The sequence below is a fragment of the Adiantum capillus-veneris genome, chromosome 26, assembly GCF_014529385.1.
Source record: "Adiantum capillus-veneris isolate H3 chromosome 26, ASM1452938v2, whole genome shotgun sequence".
Lineage (NCBI taxonomy): Eukaryota > Viridiplantae > Streptophyta > Polypodiopsida > Polypodiales > Pteridaceae > Adiantum > Adiantum capillus-veneris.
The window spans coordinates 91,786,648-91,806,048 of NC_140956.1; positions in this window are offsets into that span (position 1 = coordinate 91,786,648).

The following is a 19,401-nucleotide window of genomic DNA, read 5'->3' on the forward strand; positions in this document are numbered from 1 at the left end:
TGCTTCCTGTGCACTTGTTACTTCTCTTGAAGCCTCGGCTAGCTGGAGTATCAAGCCATCTCTCTCGTTTTCCGCGTCATAGAGAGATGCTTTATGACTTTCAGATTCAGTCATAGCATTCTCTAATTTTCTCTGCAACTCCGCTTCCCTTTGTTTGGCTGTCTCAATCTCTAATTCCTTTGCCTTGGACCTTTCTTTTATCTTGCTGAGCAGTTCATGCACCATGTGCATGTCTTTTTCATCATCATCTGTCAACTCTAAAGCTCTTTCCGCCACCACCTCCACTGGCTTTGGCTCTTCTAGTACTTTCGGTTCGTACAGTTTCTCTTCACTTTCTTTTTTACTCTTTGTTTTTTCCTCCGTTCCTCTCCGTTCATCTTGTTTTTTTAGGGTGATCCCATAAACTGCCTCAAGGGCCTCTTCTTCGGTGTATCCTATCTTTACCAGATCCTCATAATCATTTCTCTTTTGCTGAACTGGATCTATCTTCTTTTCTTTGGTCTCGGCCTCTGGCTTTTCCAAATCATCTGTGTCCACCTCTACTGTGGTCTCCTCCACAATTTTTTCCGTCTTCTTAGGGCTTGGTACATCAGTCATAGAGGGATATCTGTCCTCAGCTTCCTTGGCTTTCCCTTTCTCGGCTTGCCCATCTTTCTCTTGAGGCTTAGTAGACTCATCTACTTTCCTTTTCCCCTTGTCGTCTTTTTTCAGCTCATCTTTTAATTGCTGTACCTCCTCTTCAGTGTATGGCTCGACAGGTTGCTGCTCCAGAATAGCCTCTGACTCCTCATAAGCTTTAATATATTGATCGTATTGATCAATATGTGGCCTGGCTGAGCTAGTTCCGACTTTAGTGGGGTCTGGCACCCACTTTTCTTCAAAGTCACCCTTTAGAGCTCTTTCCGCTCTAAACTGCTCCACTAGTCTTTCCATTCTTGTCGCTTTCTGACTTTTGGTTTGCTTGGGAGCAACCTTCTTCTTTACTTTCTTCTTAAGCGGCTCGTCCACATCCTCTTCAGGTTCTGAAACTACTTCTAGTTTCCGGCGTGCTCTTGTGGATGCCCTCTTGGATACTTCGGGCTGTTCTTCCTCCTCGTCGGCTTCTCTAAGCCACTCATTCTGGGAGGGAACCTTTGGCCACTGATCTCTAGCTCTAATAGCTTCATAAGCTATTCTTGTCAGAATTTCCGCTCCTCCTATATACTTTGGCTTCTCGTTGTGCATGGCAATTACTTGCTCGTGGATGTGTTGAGCGTAATTCACCTCTTTTGGCATATTTCTCTTTAATGCCCATGTGATGGTGGCGCAATGGCATGGGGTGGTGTCGTATACTTCTGCGGTCTTTTAATGAAAACATGAAGAAATTGGTTGTACAGTCAGCAAAGGGTTGCCGCTCTTGGGTCCGCCATATCTCCATAGGTTGCATTCTGCTTCTTGGGCCCATAGACCTCTATGGCCTCCCTTCTTTCCCTGACCGAGCTCCCTTTGTTGTGCAGCTTCAATGCATCTGCAATGAGCTGTGGAGTGATCTGTACTTCTACTTTCTCTCCATCCATGGCTGTCAATGTGGCTTTTCCATCCTTCTGAATGGATGTTTCCAACTCGTACACTCTTCTTGTATCCACACCTGATGGTCTCGAGGTGAAGAAACTGTGCAAGTCTGCCCTTTCCAGGTACCTGCTGATGTCTTCTGACCTGCTATAATCTACCAATTCCTGTGGGATCATCGGTACATCCATCGCTTGCCCTTGAGGATCTCTGAAAGTCCCCTGGTAGATCTTTATTCCCTCTTTCTCCAATACTGCTTCCTCCACCCAAGTTTTGGTTGGCTTGAGGGTTTCTGTTGGAATGTCAAAGGGTTCCGCTTCTGCAAGAGCATCTTTGATTGTCGGTCTTTTTCTCTTCGTTGCCGATGACTTGGCGGAATCCATGGATCTTGTAACTCCAATTTCAGAAGTTAGCGTCTTTTTAGTACTGAAAGCCGAAATGAAGCTTTTAACTATTCAAATGACTTGAAAATTGAAACATGAGCTATTCAGGGCCTAAGGATGCAAGGTAGGTGAAAAAAATATGCAAAATGGGCTCAAAATCATGCTGGAGACATCATACACGTATGATATATTTTGTGTTAAAATGACTTTATATTGGTTGTGCTTGTAGCTGATAGTGTATACATGAGTATCATATGCTTGGATTTGAGTTTGGATCCCATTTGGTCAAGTTTTGGCCAGTTTAGTCCAGTTCCGGCTCTTGGCAAAATTTTGAAAGGGATTTGGATTTTATGATCCATATTGGATAAAACTTGGTGGTTCACTTTCAAATGGCATGTAGATCACTTCTGTTTGGTGGTTGAAGCCCTGAGGTGCCAAAATCACATAGTGAGACATCATACGCGTATGATGTCTTTTAGTGTATTTTTGGATCAAATTTCTCTATAAGCTTGGATTTGGCTTTAGATAGGCTTATTCAGTGGATTTATGAAGTTTGGATAGATTTTGGGCTAAAAATGGCTCTGGAGACATCATACGCGTATGATGTCTTTTTCATCAATTTTTCATGGGATTGGTTCTGTGGACTCCCCATGTACTAGTGAAGGACTGTTTCTACTCAAATCTTGGTTTGGACTTGAGTATGTTGGATTTGGGCCAAAAATAGTCTTTAAGTGAAGGATTTTCCCTCAATTGGGCTAATGGGGTGATCCTCTTGACCAAATGGTTCCAAATTTCATATGTAGCATGTATTAGATATATATAATGGATGTATGATGACAAATGAGCAGTTTTGGCTCTGTAAGTGCAAATAGACATCATACGCGTATGATGTCTTTTGTGTCAAAATGGTGCTTTTTGGTTCCAGATAGCTTGTAGATGTGTTAATCAACAATCCTACAAAGTTTCAATGAGATTGGAGTTATTTTGACACAAAATTAGGACCAAAAATCAATTTTATGGCCTACTTTGCGTCTTTTTGGTTTTGCTTGGGTTTTCTAACTCCAATTCTCATGATACTTGGTTCATAGGATGTGATTAACATGTGGAATGAGGCTATGCAATAAAATGTTGAAATGGATGTGAAATTCATGCTGTGAGACATCATACGCGTATGATGTCTTTTCTTGAAATGTTGGTCTTTTTGTGCAAAGAATGCTTTGTGCTAGTGCCCTAAGCCCTGCTAACTAGTTTTCAACTTAAAAAGTCATCAGTTTAGCTAAAAAGCCCCCTTATAGGCATTTCAGTCTCCGAAGTCGTCTTTTTGCCTTGGAGTTCAATTTCTTCAACTTTTCTTCTCGAGAGTTGCATTTCCAGCTCATTGGATATGTTGTGAAGCCATCTATTTGGTTGAACTTGACTTTGGCTCCCCGTTCTACATCTTTCTCCTTTTGGTTGCCCGAAAGCGTCTTTTTCACCATCGGTAAGTGAATCAGCTTTCTTTTGGGTTTCGCTTGCAAACATAAGTCATCCATGTATATTTGAAGCTGCTTGTGAAGTTTCATTTCATTCGGTCGTCAATTTCAGCCGTTATGCCAAAATGACGCTTTGTGTGTCCGCAGCCGAATCGGTTGTTCCGACCTACTTTTGGTGGTCCAAACCTGGAGATACTCCATGGTTGCATTGCCCTCGATGTTGTTAAGCTTCCTGAGAAGTTTTGTGTCGTTTCGACAACTTTTTCCTGTTTGCCTCTTGCAGGCTCTGTTGACCTAGGGTTTTTTCAGTCGTTCTTTCTCGAGCTTTGAGTGTTAGAAACCCATCTTCTATACTAGGGTAACCCACCTATAAGTTCTTGCAAGGTTTGGTTAGGCGGTTGTGCCACTACCTAGCATTCTACCGCATTCCCCGTCTGCTCTTGTTTCTTGGTTTTGGTCAGTTTTCGTGACAAAAGTTAATGATAAGCATCAAAAGCTTATGGCAACGAGTCTACCTCTCATGTCTGGTGTCCTTTGAGCTCTCGTAGCATTCGTAGAAGGCTGTAGAAGGTTGGATGCTCTTGTGTGCTCTTTGCTCTGTTCAAGAAGGTAACAGTGGAAATGAGCTTGAAAGTGATGTGAAAAATACTTAACTTCGGACTTCCCGGATCACTTGTTACCAAATTTGACATGTGCTCCTATCTCGTCGTGAAATGCACTTTAGGATTTGAAATTTCTCAATTTGGACTCCGTTTGACCTGTTTCTGATAAATCTGTCCACTTTGCCAAAATTCTGTCACTTCGGGCTTTCCGCAACTTTTTCCGAATTGTACTCAATTTTTACCATGGGTTGCCCTTGTCATTAGGATCATCACCATCTATTCTTTTCTTTTTTTTTTTGATCTCGTTTCACCTGCTTTTTTTTATTTTTCTTTTACTTTTATTAAGAAAATCATAAAAAATAAAGGAAAATAGCAAATTGAAGCCAAAAAATTCCAAACATACACAATAAATAGCTGGTAACCCTTTGTATATGAATATACGCTTATTTGTGATTTTTGGACTTGGATTACCACTTTTTTCTACTTTTTAGCTCCAAAAACACTCTTATTTAGTGATATTTACACGTCTAGAGACCCAAATTCATCATTTGATCTCTTCTTGTTGCAAAACAAGGTATATAAGGGCATAAATATTATCAATATCTGCAATCAAACATAAAAATTGCAAAATCATGTAAGACACTGCCCTTGTAATATAATTTTTGTTTTTCTTTGTTTTTTGTCGCTTGTAGTTGCTTTGTAGCTCTTGTATACCTGTATACCTCCCCCTCTCCTAGTTTGAGTCCCCCCGGATGACTATAAAGTGTCTGTGGGCGAAGCATTGTAGTTGTTTGGGTCATAAGTTCCCAATGCAATTGTAGAGCGATGATACAACAGTCTTTCCAAAAAAGCTGCTCTTTGTTTGATTGAAGGATTGGTGGTCGGGTTTTGGGTTGGTTTTGGCACTTCGGTAGTAGAATCAGTAGATGGATTCTTCTTTACCTTGTTGTTCTTTTTCACAATCCAAATCTGCTTCCGCTTCGCTTGTGCTTGCCACAAACTCTTTGCGACCCAAACCTGCTTTGTTCTTTGTGTTGATTTCCTCGCCTTGAAATACCTAGGAGTTTCCGTGGATTATACTGAAGGGAGTTCCTGTTTACAAATCCTTGGGATCCAAATTTGCTTGCTATAGCTTTGTGCCGTCATGAACTTCTTTGGAATCCAGATCTGTTTCACTGTCCTTGATTGTCTGGAATCACTCTGTTGTCTGGTATTGAAGACTCTGTTTTCCACCTTTGTGTTCTCTGGCACAACCTTTTTTGGTCTCCATACCAACTTTGAATCCGTTTTTTCCCAAGGTTGAGCTGTTATATTATTGCTTGTCTTCCTTATCCAATGTTGAGAGTTCCTCGTCGAAGAGCAATCCAGTTGTATAGAAACTTTTGGTTGCCATTGCTTCTTCTTTTTCTCTGGTTGTTCTTTACCTTTGTTCTTGGATTCTTCCTTTGGAGTTGGCACTGCTCCTTTGGTGAACTTAACTGATTGACTTTCACCTTCGTATTTGATAAGCACTGATTTAGAACTCCAGTCAATCATTGCATTGTATTGCTTCTGCCATGGTTGTCCTAGCAATAATGGATGTTGTGTAGCTTGGTCTTCAACCACGTAAAACATATGAGGATACACATACTGGTTAAAGTGTATATGTAAAACTGTGCATCTGACAGTTTTGATTGAATTATCAGAGTAACTCTTTAACTCTTGCTTGGCAGTTTGTAATTTAGTGTCATTTGTCAATTGTCTGTACAAAATGAGTGAAAGTAGGTTAGTTTGAGCTCCTGAATCCAATAGTGCTCTGGCTTTGATTTGGTTGGTTCCTACTTTGCATTCAATGATGGGTTCTTCTTTGTCATTATCCATTTCTGTTACGTTTATTCGTATTGTTCCTTCATTGCGTTGTTTTTGACGCAGTAGTCTTCTTTTCTCCATTCTTTCCTTCGCCTCGGCTTGCGCTTCCTCCACAATCTTTTTCTTTCTCTGGACACGTAGCTTTTCTTGATGTATTTTGAGAAGCATGTCTTGGGTTAGCGGCAAAAGATACTTTTTCACTCTGCATCCACTAATCCAATTGGGCATTTCTTCTCCGTCTAATGTAGCAAGCTTGACGGCTCCACTTGGTGATAGATCTTTAATCACCAGAGGTCCCATCCCTCGCTTTTTAAGCTTCTTAGCATGCTGTTTCAGAGTGTAAACTAGGACATAGTCCCCAACCTTAAACTCTTTAGTCCACACATGCTTATCAAAAAAATCCTTTTGTCGCCTTTTTTGAGCGTAGATAGAAGCTACTGCTTTTAGGCGAAGCTCGTCTAGCTTTTCCAGGTCATCTATTCTATCAGAAAGCTCGTGCCCTGTCCACTCTAGATCCTTAGCCACCCTTAAGGTTGAAATCAAGAATTCTATTGGTAAGATAGCATTTAGCCCAAAAACCATGTTATATGGGGTCGTTCCTATTGATGTTTTATATGCTACCCTATATGCCCATAATGTTGAATGCAACTTCTGGTCCCAGTCAGTTCTTGACTAAGATACAATCTTCGTAAGGACAGTGCATATGGTTTTGTTTGTTGCTTCAGCTTGTCCGTTTGCTTGTGGATGATACGGGGCTGATTTCCTATGGATTACCATGAATTCATCTAGAAGGATCTCTATCACTTCATTTATAAAATGTGTGCCTCGATCACTCACAATTTCTATTGGCAATCCATATCGTACAAAGACGTATTCATATAGAAATTGTGCCGTGGTCCTGGCATCTGCTTTTTGAGTTGCCTTTGCTTCGACCCACTTTGTTAGATAGTCTGTAGCCACAACGATGTATTGTGCATGAGTCTTATATGCAGGAGGTGACATGGGTCCGACATAATTAATCCCCCATTTTGCAAAAGCTCTTGCCCCCATCATTGGTCTAAGCGGCATATCATCTCTTTTAAGTGGTAATTTGGTCCGCTGACAGTCATCACACCGTTTAACGTATTCCTCAGCATCCATATGTAATGTTGGCCACCATATTCCTGCGGCTAAGACAAGTTTTGTTGTCTTATCACCTGAGAAATGGCCTCCACCTACTCCTCCATGAGCTTGCTCCAGGATTATCATATACTCAGACTCTGATGCGCAAATCCTAAGCTGGTTGTCTTTACCTCTCTTATAGAGTTGATCTCCTATTAAAGCGTAATCTCTAGCTTCTGTCTCTACAGATTTCTGACGAGCTTTTGACGTTCCTTCTGGGAAAGTTCTATTTGTGAGATATTCAACAATATACTAACTCCATTCCGGAGCGATCATTATCTGATATAATGTCGAATACTCTGTTGGCGGTTCTGATGAACATACAATACATACAGTGACATATTCATGTACGCTTTCTTTCATTCCTGGCCAATAGACTCCCAATTGTAACAAATTCCTATATGTGTTTCTTCTTGAACAATGAAATGCACATTCCTGAATATGTGCTTCGCGCAGATATATATTATATTCCTCAGGATTGATGCATAGTCGCAAAACATGATCATTTCCCAATTGATACAACCTTCTGCAACCAATTGAAGATTCTTGGATTGCTGAATAGCAATATGTTTCTGGTTGTATTCTCTTCTATCAAACTCTCCTCCATAGGTTAATAGGCTAACGACATTTTGAGACCACTTCGATATCATTTCTATGTTGAACAAGTATGCGTCTGGCATGTCGTCATCTACTCCTATAGGGTCTTCTCCATTCGTCAATCGCAAAAGATGATCAGCTCTAAGATGTGTTTTTCCTTTCTTTACTACTACCGTGAAGTCGAATTCCAGTAAGATAATGAACCATCTCACTATTCTCCCGGTATTGGATGGTTTATTCACTAGGTAGAGCAACTCTTGGTGATCCGTAAAAAACACAAACTTGTTGGCTAGAAGATAATGCCGATATTTCTTCACAGCATATATCATTCCTAATCCCTCTCGCTCTGTTGTGGTGTAATTCTTCTCTGCATTGCTGAGCTGTCGACTGGCGTAACAGATAGAAAAATCCATGTTTCCTTCTTCTGGCTGATCTAGAATGCATCCTATTGCATATGCCGAAGCATCTATATGCACATGGAATATCTTCTCCCAATCTGGTGATTTCAAGACTGGAGCAGTAATGAGTGCCTCTTTCAATTTCTTGAATGATTCCTCACACTCCTCTGTCCATTCAAAGTTCACTATTAGCCTATAAAGTGGTTGGCCTATTATAGCGTACATGTAAATGAATCGTCTATAATATCCGCAATGTCCCATAAATCTCTATACTTGTTTCGCATTGGTTGGTCTAGGCATATCCACTATAACTTTCATCTTCTCTAGATCCGTGGATATTCTGTTTTGTGAGACAATATGTCCCAAAATTCTGCCCTGTCGGACCATAAACACACATTTCTCAGGATTGAGACAAATGCGATATGTCCTACATTTCTCAAATACTTTTCTTAGGTGTTCTAGATACTCATCTCTCAGAAGAGAATGTACACATAAGTCATCCATGTATATTTCTAGAAACAACCTTAAGTATTCTTTGAAATCATGCGTCATCAGCCTCTGGAAGGTTGCGGGAGCATTGGTTAGAACAAAAGGCATAACCCGATAAGCATAAATTCCCCACTCCGTTGCAAAAGTTGTTTTATGTTGATCTTCCGGTGCTATGGCTAGCTAGTTATATCCTGAAAAACCATCAAGAAAGGAGTATGATGTTTTCCCTGATACACGCTCTAGAACATGATCAGTTATCGACAGGGGATAATTGTCCCTGATTGTTGCAGCATTCACTTTCTTTAAGTTGACACACACTCGGAGTTTTCCGTTCTTCTTGGGTACCACCACAATCGGAGATACCCAATCGGTGTGTTCAATCTCGTATATGAATTCAGCTTCCATTAGCTTATCTATCTCTTCTTTGATTCGCTTAGCAAACGTATCATTATATGTGTATGGTCTCTGTCTGCTAGGCTTTGCGTCTTGTTTTAGTGGGATTGTGTGTTGGCATATCGATGGGTCAACTCCCTTTAAGTCCTTATAAGACCATGCAAACACGTCCCTGTACTCTCTGAGAAGACTCAAAAGTCTCTCTTCCTCGCCTGGAGACAAATCTGTGGCTATGTACACCGATCTAGGTGTCTCACCTGGAGCTGCTAAATCAACTTTTTTTGCATCCTCCGGTCCGTCATAAGATTCGTTCTCCCTTCTCTCTCGAATAGGTTGGGTTAATACCACCTTCCTATCCTCTATTGTGAATTTCCTGTAGTGAGAGGGAACATCCATGTTTTCCTTGATTTTGGCGTTTTCGTCCTCTCCACTCTCAATTTCTGTCGTCCAAACTTCTTTCAGAGTTGTCTTGAGCTCTCTGTACTTGTTTCTACGTTCTAACTTGGACTCCGTGTGTTCTCTGTTGCGCTTGTTCTTTTCTGATTTTTCTGTTTCAGTTTTCGTTTCATTCCTTTGAACTTGATTTATTGAGCTTCTTTTGTATTTTTGTAAGCTCTTTTGCTTATTGCCTCTCATTCTTCCAGAAATCTTGTCCTTAACACAATCTTCCGCCTTTACTAGCATTAGGAATTGATTTTTTCCTCTTATTCTAGGCATCGGATTGGTTCTAACCCCCTTTGTTTTTCTCTTTGATCTATAGCGTTTCTAGCGTTGTTTAGTTTGGTTTGGAAAATCATAAAATTGGACATCCATTATAGTTTCTTCGTTTCCGCTTGAATTGTCCGTTGACTCGTTGTCTGCTTCATTTCCCCACTCTGGATGATCGGGAATGTCGTGAAACACCTCTTCTTCATCTTCCTTTTCCAGTGTATCGTTCTTTTCAGTTTCTTTTTCGAGTATAGTTCTCAGCATGAATTACGGAACCACGTCGTACCCGTCCTCGTCGCAAAATTTCGTTGTGGGACCATTCGAAATTGCACAAACATCTAGGGTTGCTAGAATGTGTGTCCATTCTAATGGTTCAAGCGTGTCCTCTGGAAAGGGTTCTCCTATATAAGTTTCTTCTTCGATAGCCCTTTCTAAAACATATTCTTCTCGCCTCAGACTTCCACATTTCGAGGCTCCACACATCCATAACTCCTTGGGCTTACCTAACCAAGCTGGAAATTCGGATCCCGCCAATGTAGCTGAATCAAACTCCTCTACCGGTGTTCGGTTCACATCTTTGTAGCTATGGTCTTTCAGGTTCACACGTGTAGTGGTTTCCATATTTCTCAGGTATATGTAATCGTAGCCCCAATCCTGGACCATTTTCAACTGTCTCATGAATGGTCTTCCCAGTATGATATCATAGTTATTCTCCTTGCCAAAATCGACAATAGCAAAAGTATGTTCGTATTCAATGCCGCAAGAAGTCACTACGACTTTCTCTAATAACCCCATAGGTTTCTCCATGTGTCCATCTGCTAATTGGAGTTTCAACCTAGTCTTCCTTATTGCTGGTTTCCCCCATTTTTTCCAGATTTCTTTTGTAGCAATGGCTACCCCAGCTCCGCTGTTTAGTATTGCCATCGTGTTCACTCCTTGGAATTCAACTGGTAAGGTTGTATTCCCCTCTTCACCTTCGCAATACTCTCCGACCTTGTTTAAGGGTACAGGCTTAGCGTTCTTTTGTGGTTTGCTCAGCTCTTGTATACCCTCTTGCAGTCTCGATGTTGGGTCTTTTATCCCAAATTTCTCCAAGCATTTTCCTACAGTGGTCCACATATGTGGTCTTAGCCTCAAAAGCTCAGCTAGAGTGATAGTGCATGTCACTGGTGTTGACAAGATCTCTATCAATCCTTGCGAGTCCATGACTTTTTCTGATGAGATTCTTCGTGAGGGAAGTGCTCTAATCTCGGATTTTTCTTCATACTCTCCTAAGTATGAAGGTAAAGTATTCAGTGAATGAGGTTTGCTCTCCATTGTTCTAGCAGAGCCCCCATCTCGATCCCCAGTAAGATTGCAGATCCAAGTCCACTTGAGATCCTGCCTCAAATTCCACTATGGGAGGATTCCTGATGTCCTTTTCCCAATTTGTCTGATTAGCTTGGCAACTTAGCTCTTTGCAAAGTTTGCCTCTCTCACTTGTTTCCAAAATTCATTGTAATCCTCATCTCTTCCGTAAGACCTCTATATGACTGGATGAAAACTCTCTATCTCCTGATCGGTTGTGTTCAATACTATGCGGTCATCCTTGTGTGTATTTTCAGGCTTTTGTGCATTGGGAGTCTTTTCAGCTACCCGTGAAATGATAGTCTCTTGCTGAATTGGGTTTTTCGTTCCACAATTCATTCTTTCTCTTGGTGGTTCTAATATGGCTTGTGCAGTCTCGATCATTCTCTGGCACATTTCAAGTCTCTGCTTTTCCAATTCCGCGTTTGGGTATGTCATCCACCTCTGTTCTTGTGTTTGGTTGGTCTTTAACCTAGCTTCGTAAGCTCTCATCAGTGCGTCCAATGGTTCGTGTACTTTGTCGACTAGTACTGATCCCCCTGAGCTTAAGCTCGTTGTCTCTTTGATACTCTTTTGTTTCGTTCTTTCCGGGCTCATCTCTCGTTTCCCATTTTGACTCTCAAGTTTTTCTAATCTATCTTTAGTTTGCTTTAGTTCCTCAGCTAGAATAGCGTCTTCACGTTCTTTTCTCAACTTCATGCGTGCTTTTCTAGCTTTCCATGTGTTTCTCTGACTCCGCGGTCCCTGACTAACCACTTCAGTCGCTAACATTCCATTCTCAGGTTCTCTAGTGGTTTTCTTAGCTTGAGCTCTAGTAACAACTTGCGTTGGTATCAAAGTTTCATTTTCAGACCCACTGCTGGTAGGAATAGTTTCTAGCATATTCAATGTCGTCTTTTGCACTTTGTTTGGATTCTTTGAACAATCCTCAATGAAGTGAGTAACCCCACACTCAGTGCAATAAGCGTTAATTCTAATGATTTCCGTATGTGGACAAACATTCATCAGATGGTCACCTCCACACTTGTAACAGGGTCCTAGTGCTGGTCTTGGTCCCACTTGATTCGTCCTTTGTGGATAGGATGGTCTTTGTCCTGTTAACCCTCCATGAGCTATGAACATCAATGTTCTTGCGTCCAAATTGTATCTCTCTTCATCAGAAGCACTTGTAACTGTTGGTGTTCCAGCATTCCCAATCATGCCCCATGGTTCTGGTTGTTTGGGTTCTTCTGGTGGGTAATACACAGTTGGAGACATGTGTGCACCAAATTCTTCATAATAGGCTTGAACAGGCACTAAGGCTTGTTCTTCCTGATTCTCTAAGGTTGGTGCATATCTAATGCCCACTGGTCTTGCTCCTGGTAAAGGTGGTTGTTGTCCCAATACCGGTTGCGGTCTTTCTATCCCCATAGGTCCTGGTACATTTCCCGTTGGGTATCGAGGTACTGGATGTACCTGAGGTGGTGCTAATTGAGTAGGGGGTGCATACTGACGCTCCCTTACATACCCTTTGTTGTAATAGCACTCCTCTGTTGGATGGTTTGTCCATTTTTGTTCAATAGCACACCATTTCGGTGGTTTTGGCAATGGTTTTTGGTATGGTCCCATCCTTTTTAGAGCATCTTCTATCATTTGCTCTACATTTGGCATGGTTGTTGTTTGAACATTCTTTTTAGTGGTAGTCTCGCTCGCTACGGAGGAAGAGCTACTGGATGCAGATCTTGGCACCTTGGTCATTGTCGTACTGATATTTTATGAACAATAGCTTCATTGTGGCGGAAGGGTTTGATGATCCTGCTGCCATATTTTCTCTGTTGTTCAGGTTCAAGTGTTCCAAGTGTTCGGTGAAAATCTCGTAAGATCTCTCCGAAGAAGTATCAAAAACACTTCCTTCAAAGATCGGCTCTAATGGTTGCACCCAACTTTGGTTTACACTTCCCTCGATTGATATGACACTTGCTTGTTCCCCTTGTTTTGGTTGGTTATTCAGGAGATTCCTGTCCGATCTCAAATTCATCAATTCCCCTAAAGGACTTTAACTTTTCTGTCTCGGCAATTTTTTTTCCCAAGTTTTTGTGGTCAGAATTGATCCAAACTGATTGATACTTGGTCAATTGTTTAATCTTGTCAGTTGGACAACTTCTGTTTCATCAAGTGAGAATTTTGTTGCAGTTATGCTGAAAAAGACATTATACGCGTATGATGTCTTTTTTCACAGATTTGGACTATTTTGGTTATGCTCACTCTCAGTAGCCCCCTTATGCTCTGTCCACTCACAAAATTCAGTTTGAACTCTGTTTAAGCAAGTTATGGCTGATTTAGGCTTTTCTTGGCAATTTTCCGCTTTTGACTTGTTTTGGTTCAATTGTGATCCAAATGGGATGAAACTTGAAGTATAACCTCTAGACAGCTATTACAATGGATCTGTGTTGGCAAAGTATCAAAATATGTCCAAAATTCGGTCAAAGACATCATACGCGTATGATGTCTTTTTCATCAATTTGAGTCAAGACTTGTGGGTCAAGACTTGATATTTATGCTTTCTACAGTGTTTGTAACAATCTTGTCAGGTCAGATATAAAAAATAAGCAGTGGATGTGCTAAAAGACATTATACGCGTATGATGTCTTTTGTCCCAGATTTTGACTATTCTTGGTTTTAAGCCTTCTCCAATGTTTATAATTGAGTTTCAAGTGTTTTTGTCAGGTTTGAATGTAAAAACAAGATATGAATCCAAAATTTCCTGTTCTTTGCGTTTCTTGGGCTCCGACTTATCTTTTTGGGTTTCTTTGAGTGTTAATGCTCTTGTTTTAAGTTGAAATTAGGGTATAACCCCCCTTTTGAACACTCTGGTAAAGTCAAAATTTCTATTTTGGTCTCTGTTTGGTCATTTAGACATCATACGCGTATGATGTCTACAGTTGCAGATTTCCAGTTTTTTGGCACAGAATCCTTCCTAAAGCTTTCTCAAGTGCTCAGCAGCTCCCAGATACACAGAAAATTTCTTTGACTTTTGTTTATTGCAAGTTTCACTACTAACTCGACGGTTTAGTGATCTAACATGCAATCAACCATATCAAGCAAATACTCCAATGATTACTAGCTCCAGATCAGGATAAAATGAAGTCCTACCTAAGCTATTCCTAATCATAAAATGAGTTTGGTAATTGTGATTTAAAAGAGATCCACTGTCACTCACGGACTAGCAAATTCTTCTTCTATCAACAACTACTCAACACCAACAAAACAACAAACAAATCTGTCAACAGGGAAGACCCAGGAATACCCCACTTCCTAGTATCTCTTGAGATCTTCGGAGTCCACCACTCCTAGATCTTTTCTAACTAAAGTATACAAAGTAGTTTATACGACTCACCTCGTAGGATTAGTCTAAGGTCACCTACTTAGGGCTCTCGTCCCCGGCAACGGCGCCAAATGTTAAGGCGGTTACGCCGCTAGCGGAAGCTAAATAGTGAGAACTCAACCAGCAACAGAATTTGTCAGACGAGGACAGAGCTTGACCCGCAGGCGCATGGAAACAACTAGGTGGGTGTCAAATCACCTACTCGACCTTCTAATGACAATCACTACTAAGGAAATCAAATCTAAGTTCTAAAATACACAAGTGACTGAAATCCGTACTACAAATGAATGATATACGAAACAGGATCTAGAATCATTGAATCGATCTCAAACTCAAGGGGAAGTCTATACACTAGGTAAGAACAACACCCTAAAGACTTGAACTGCAAAATCCACCTATAACCACTCCGTGCGGTAAACGCGTATGAAGACAGGCCAAAAAATACAGGTGATCGAAACTTGATCCCGATGGTACTAATGTGTAGCTCTACTCGTTGTGGTTCTATAGATGTGCTGCATGCTCAATTCCGACACACGAGTTGGAAGAAAACTCACACCGAAGCTCGTAGGAACTTACCACACATAGAAGCTGATAGCGCGCACTCTTGGTATCTGTGTGTAGCTCTCGCCGTTGCTAACACAATGTCGGTGTCGCTTCTCCAATGGCGGCTCCGTAGCTCGCGTAGCATGTAGATAAGTCTCTCTCTCTCTCTCTCTCTCTCAGACACAGTCACGGCGCTCAAAAACTCACTTTGATTAATAATCTCCTTTCCTTAGGTTACAAAAACTTTGGCTTATATACCTCAGCCTTGGAGGTGAGAACATCTCTAACTAATTACATCAGCAAGTGAAATTACTTCGGGATTACAAGCTGGAAACTCAATTGAGTCCCGTTACTTAATGAATGGCTCAAATCAAAATTAATGTCGGAAAGACATTTATTACAATCAATGGTTACAAAATGATGAGTGTGAGCAAAAATGTGGGTGTGATCCTCTGCTGGCTCAACACCTCTAGAAAGATGTTAGAGGATATGGAAGCACAGACCAAGGCTATTCGCCAGGACATTCAGGCCGCTCAGGATAGACAGAAGCACTATGCAGATAAGAACCGTTCGGAAAGAACTTTCAAAGAAGGAGATAAGGTTTTTCTGCGAGTCCGACCAAAGAAAAGCAACTTATCTCTATGCAGATATAAGAAGCTAAGCCCAAGGTATTGTGGACCATTGGAGATCGTTAAGGTTGTGAGTGACCAAGCCTACAAGCTAAAGTTACCTTTAAACTTGAAGGTTCATGATGTATTCCACGTCAGCTTACTCAAACCCTATATTCCTAACCCTAATCAATTCTTGGACTCAGATCAGATAGTCATGCCAGCACAAGGAGTTCTCGAGCTCCAACCTGACTACGTACTGGAAACAAGGGAAAGGAAGTTACGCAACAGAACTATCACGGAGCATCTGGTAAAGTGGAAGGATTACCCTGAAGAAGATGCAACTTGGGAGGACGAACCATCACTCTTAAAAGATTACCCAAAGACATTCTTGAGATGAGGACATCTCAAATTTTTCACGTTGGGGAGGTTGTAAGGTCTCTGACCCCGATCAAAAAGAACACCATTGTACCTTGAAATGAATATAATGGAATAAGTTACTATTTTTAGCAGTTTTCCAGATTCTGTCAGTGCCATGATGTTTAGAATGTTATAAAGCTTCAAAATGTGAATTAAAATAATTTTTGTGAAAATTTTCCAAAAATAGTAAGTTTTTTGGTCACCCGACCCGTCCAGTTCTGATCATCTCGAAAAATTGCACCCGTACCCCGAATTTCAAAAAAATGCATTTTCGGACCCCAGGGGCTGCTAAATATGGCAGGTAATCGGTCCAGTACGCCTTAGTTAGAGCTTGCTATAGCAATTTTCGGCATCAAAATCCGACTCGTATGACCCGTTTTAGCCTAGAATCAAATTTCCTAAAAATTGTCAGGGGAGGTACCGGGGGCCCGGGGCTGTATGGGAACAGGTTCCAGCCCACTCCAGACCAGCTTTAGCAGCTAGGGGGTGCCCTCTTGCTTTGTGGGAGTCTTGGGAGAGTTTCTAAGCTAGTAACTAAGTCTCAGAGCCACTTAACCAAGCCAACCTGACACTTGGTGGGTAGGGGAACTAGACTTGTCAATGCAGTGAACTGAGTGCTCCTCTAGATGCTAATAGCAGGGCTGGTCGATTTTCAGCCTGTAGGAGCCTATTTAAAGGCCTGCACACACACACACACACACACACACACACACACACACACACACACACACATGCTCACCCAAACACAGTGCACGATTATTAGAATTTCTCTCTCTAGGTAGCATAGAAATTAATCGGTAAGCTGGTAATTATGTAGATTGATGAGAATCACTCTTTCTATCACGCATTTATATTGTAGCTGATTTAGATCCATCTCTATTATGCATTAAGATATAATTAACGTAAGATTAATCTGTCATTAAGTCTCTAAGAGGTGGTTTTTCTCACACCTATGCATGCGGTGATTCTGCATCCTCTAATTGCTAGGAAAGAGATTAATCGTGCTTAATTCATCTCTCTGGTAATTCCATTAGTGAAATCCTATTATTCTTAATCATGTAAGTCGAGTAATTATCATTTAGAGTCAGTTCCCATAGGATTATGTGTCATCCATAATGATTACTATATGGAAAATTCTAAACCTCGCATATAGGAGGGATTAATTTATGTTGCTAATCTACCTATTGAATTGTTATGACACTTGCGAACCTTAGTTCTTTCTCCGAGCTAATCATTTAAATTAGTGAGTTTAAAATGGCCCCGGTTAAGAGGACTCGCTTTGGTGGAGCCCACGACCACGAGGTAGGAACGAGCAAGGTGAACGGAAAGGGAAAAGCTTCCATGGAGGAACAAATACCGGCCATCTCACGGGCCATCGACGAAGAAATGGAAGAGGTAGATCATAATTTCATTCAAGTTGTTTAATTTAACATTGCACACGTTTAGTTAGGAATGAAAATATCCCCAAACATGTTGGAGAAGTCCGACGGAAACCTCGGCATTGAATTCATTGTACATTAAGTTCTAAAGTAGGAAGGAAATGATTGATGGGTATGCTGGTTGCAATTAGGAAAGAATGTCTGCTAGGGAAAATTTAGCTCGACATGTTCATTTTATTTCCAATGTTGAATGAGTCCTGACCCCCCTACTGATCACAGGGGGCAGAGTTCCTCGTTAAGGACTCTTGAATCCACGACTTGCTTTCTATGCGGTGGATACCCAGGCTTGCTTTCTATGCGGTGGGAACCCACGTCTTGCTTTCTATGCGGTGGGAGTGTCCATGACGTGCTTTCTATGCGGTGGACATACCTAGTTGTATGGGCAGCTAGGCGACAACGGGAGGAGTGAACTCTCGCTGGAGAGGGGATATTGTACCTCCAGAACATTGGAACTTTTATGAATAAGTTTGAGTAGAATTCTGTCTTGGTGTTGTTTCCAATACTGGTTGAAGGGATGTATTAACGAACAATGTGATTCGGGATTAAACAAGGAATCTTTATGTTGAACAACCTTTGTGGTAGTAATTAGGTCACACAAGGAAGTGTGAGTGTGGGGGTGGAAAGTGGTTGCCAATGCCTACGAGATGGGTGGTCCCGATTGGTCGGGAACTCTCTGTCCCCATAGTGCTTATTCGATATTAGTACTGCTCATTGCCCCTAGAGCGGGGAATTCTCGAGAGTACGTGCCTTTGAAACATGGGGAAAAAGACACTCGAGGTTTCTCTTCTCTTGGAAGGTGGGTCTTAGGATCGCTATACAGTTCAAGTACGCTTCCCCTGCGAGGTGGAGCTAGATCTCCCTGCTAGTAGCTCAAACTCAATTCACTTTGTGATGAGAGATCGTGCGCTAGTCGAACCCTGAACCATTTTGTTTGCTTCCGCAATAGATCTAGTGGCCACCGGGTTCACCATCAGATCCGCCATTGGAAACGGCGGGGTGGGGATCTCACATGAATGTCAACTTCTCCAAGCTTCAACCTTGCTTTACAAGCTTATCCCTTCTCTAACTTTTCTCATCATATATCTCACCATTTGGTGAATGATTTTGTAAATATTTTTTAGTGATAATTACTAACTACAAACCACTAACCTTATTGTAAAATGCACCCTCTACTAGAGTAGGCACTCCCAAATTATCCACTCAATCCTCTCTCCTTTCATCCTCAATAATTCTCTTCCCTTGAGACCACATCCATGTTACTCAAAGGACAAGAGAGACCCACCCTCATTAAAAAAAATAAAAATATGCATAATCTTTTATTCCTTCAAATAAACTTGATTAGGCCTAATCCAAATCGGGGCTTCTAAAACCTATAAATAGAGCCCTTATCTCCCTTGTAAATCATCACATGATCACACTACACCACACCATTCTCAACACATAACACACCACTCTTCAAGCCTAGTTGTGTAGAGTGTGTGCATTGTGAGTGCTCTATTCCATCACTACACATAGGTGCATGGAGAAGCTTAAAGTTAGTTATGCCATCTAGAGGAGTGGAGTGATACTATACTCTGCAATCACACTTGTAGCCTACTCTTGTCCAAAAATAAGATTCATAGTTTTGGGTGCAATTGTATGCTGCAACTACGACTCTTCTCTCCAAATTGACTTGATAAGTTGGCTCATCAAGTGGTTGAAGGTATATTGTCCTTGAAGTTTGTTGTGCCATTTCATGCTTGGTGGTTTGAGGGCTTGTTGAATTATTTGCCTAAAAGGTAAATTGTAAGAGGGTGCTTGGTGAGCGGGCTCCCGTGACCCTAAGACAATCTGTGTATTGGCAACAAGGTCAAGTTTTGTGTTGTCTCTCTATTTCTCATCAAGCTTTGTGTGCATCTAGTCTTTAAGGCTAAGACTGAGTTGCTCAAGTTGATTTGTGCTCTTTACCTCTCTCTCGCGTGGTGAATGTTTGTGTTTGGTGTGTGTGGCTATCTTGCATTCCCCTCTCTTTGTGCGTTTGAGTACAAGGAGATGTCACGTGCGTCCTAGTTCGCATCTACAACTAGGTGGTGCCCCTTTTC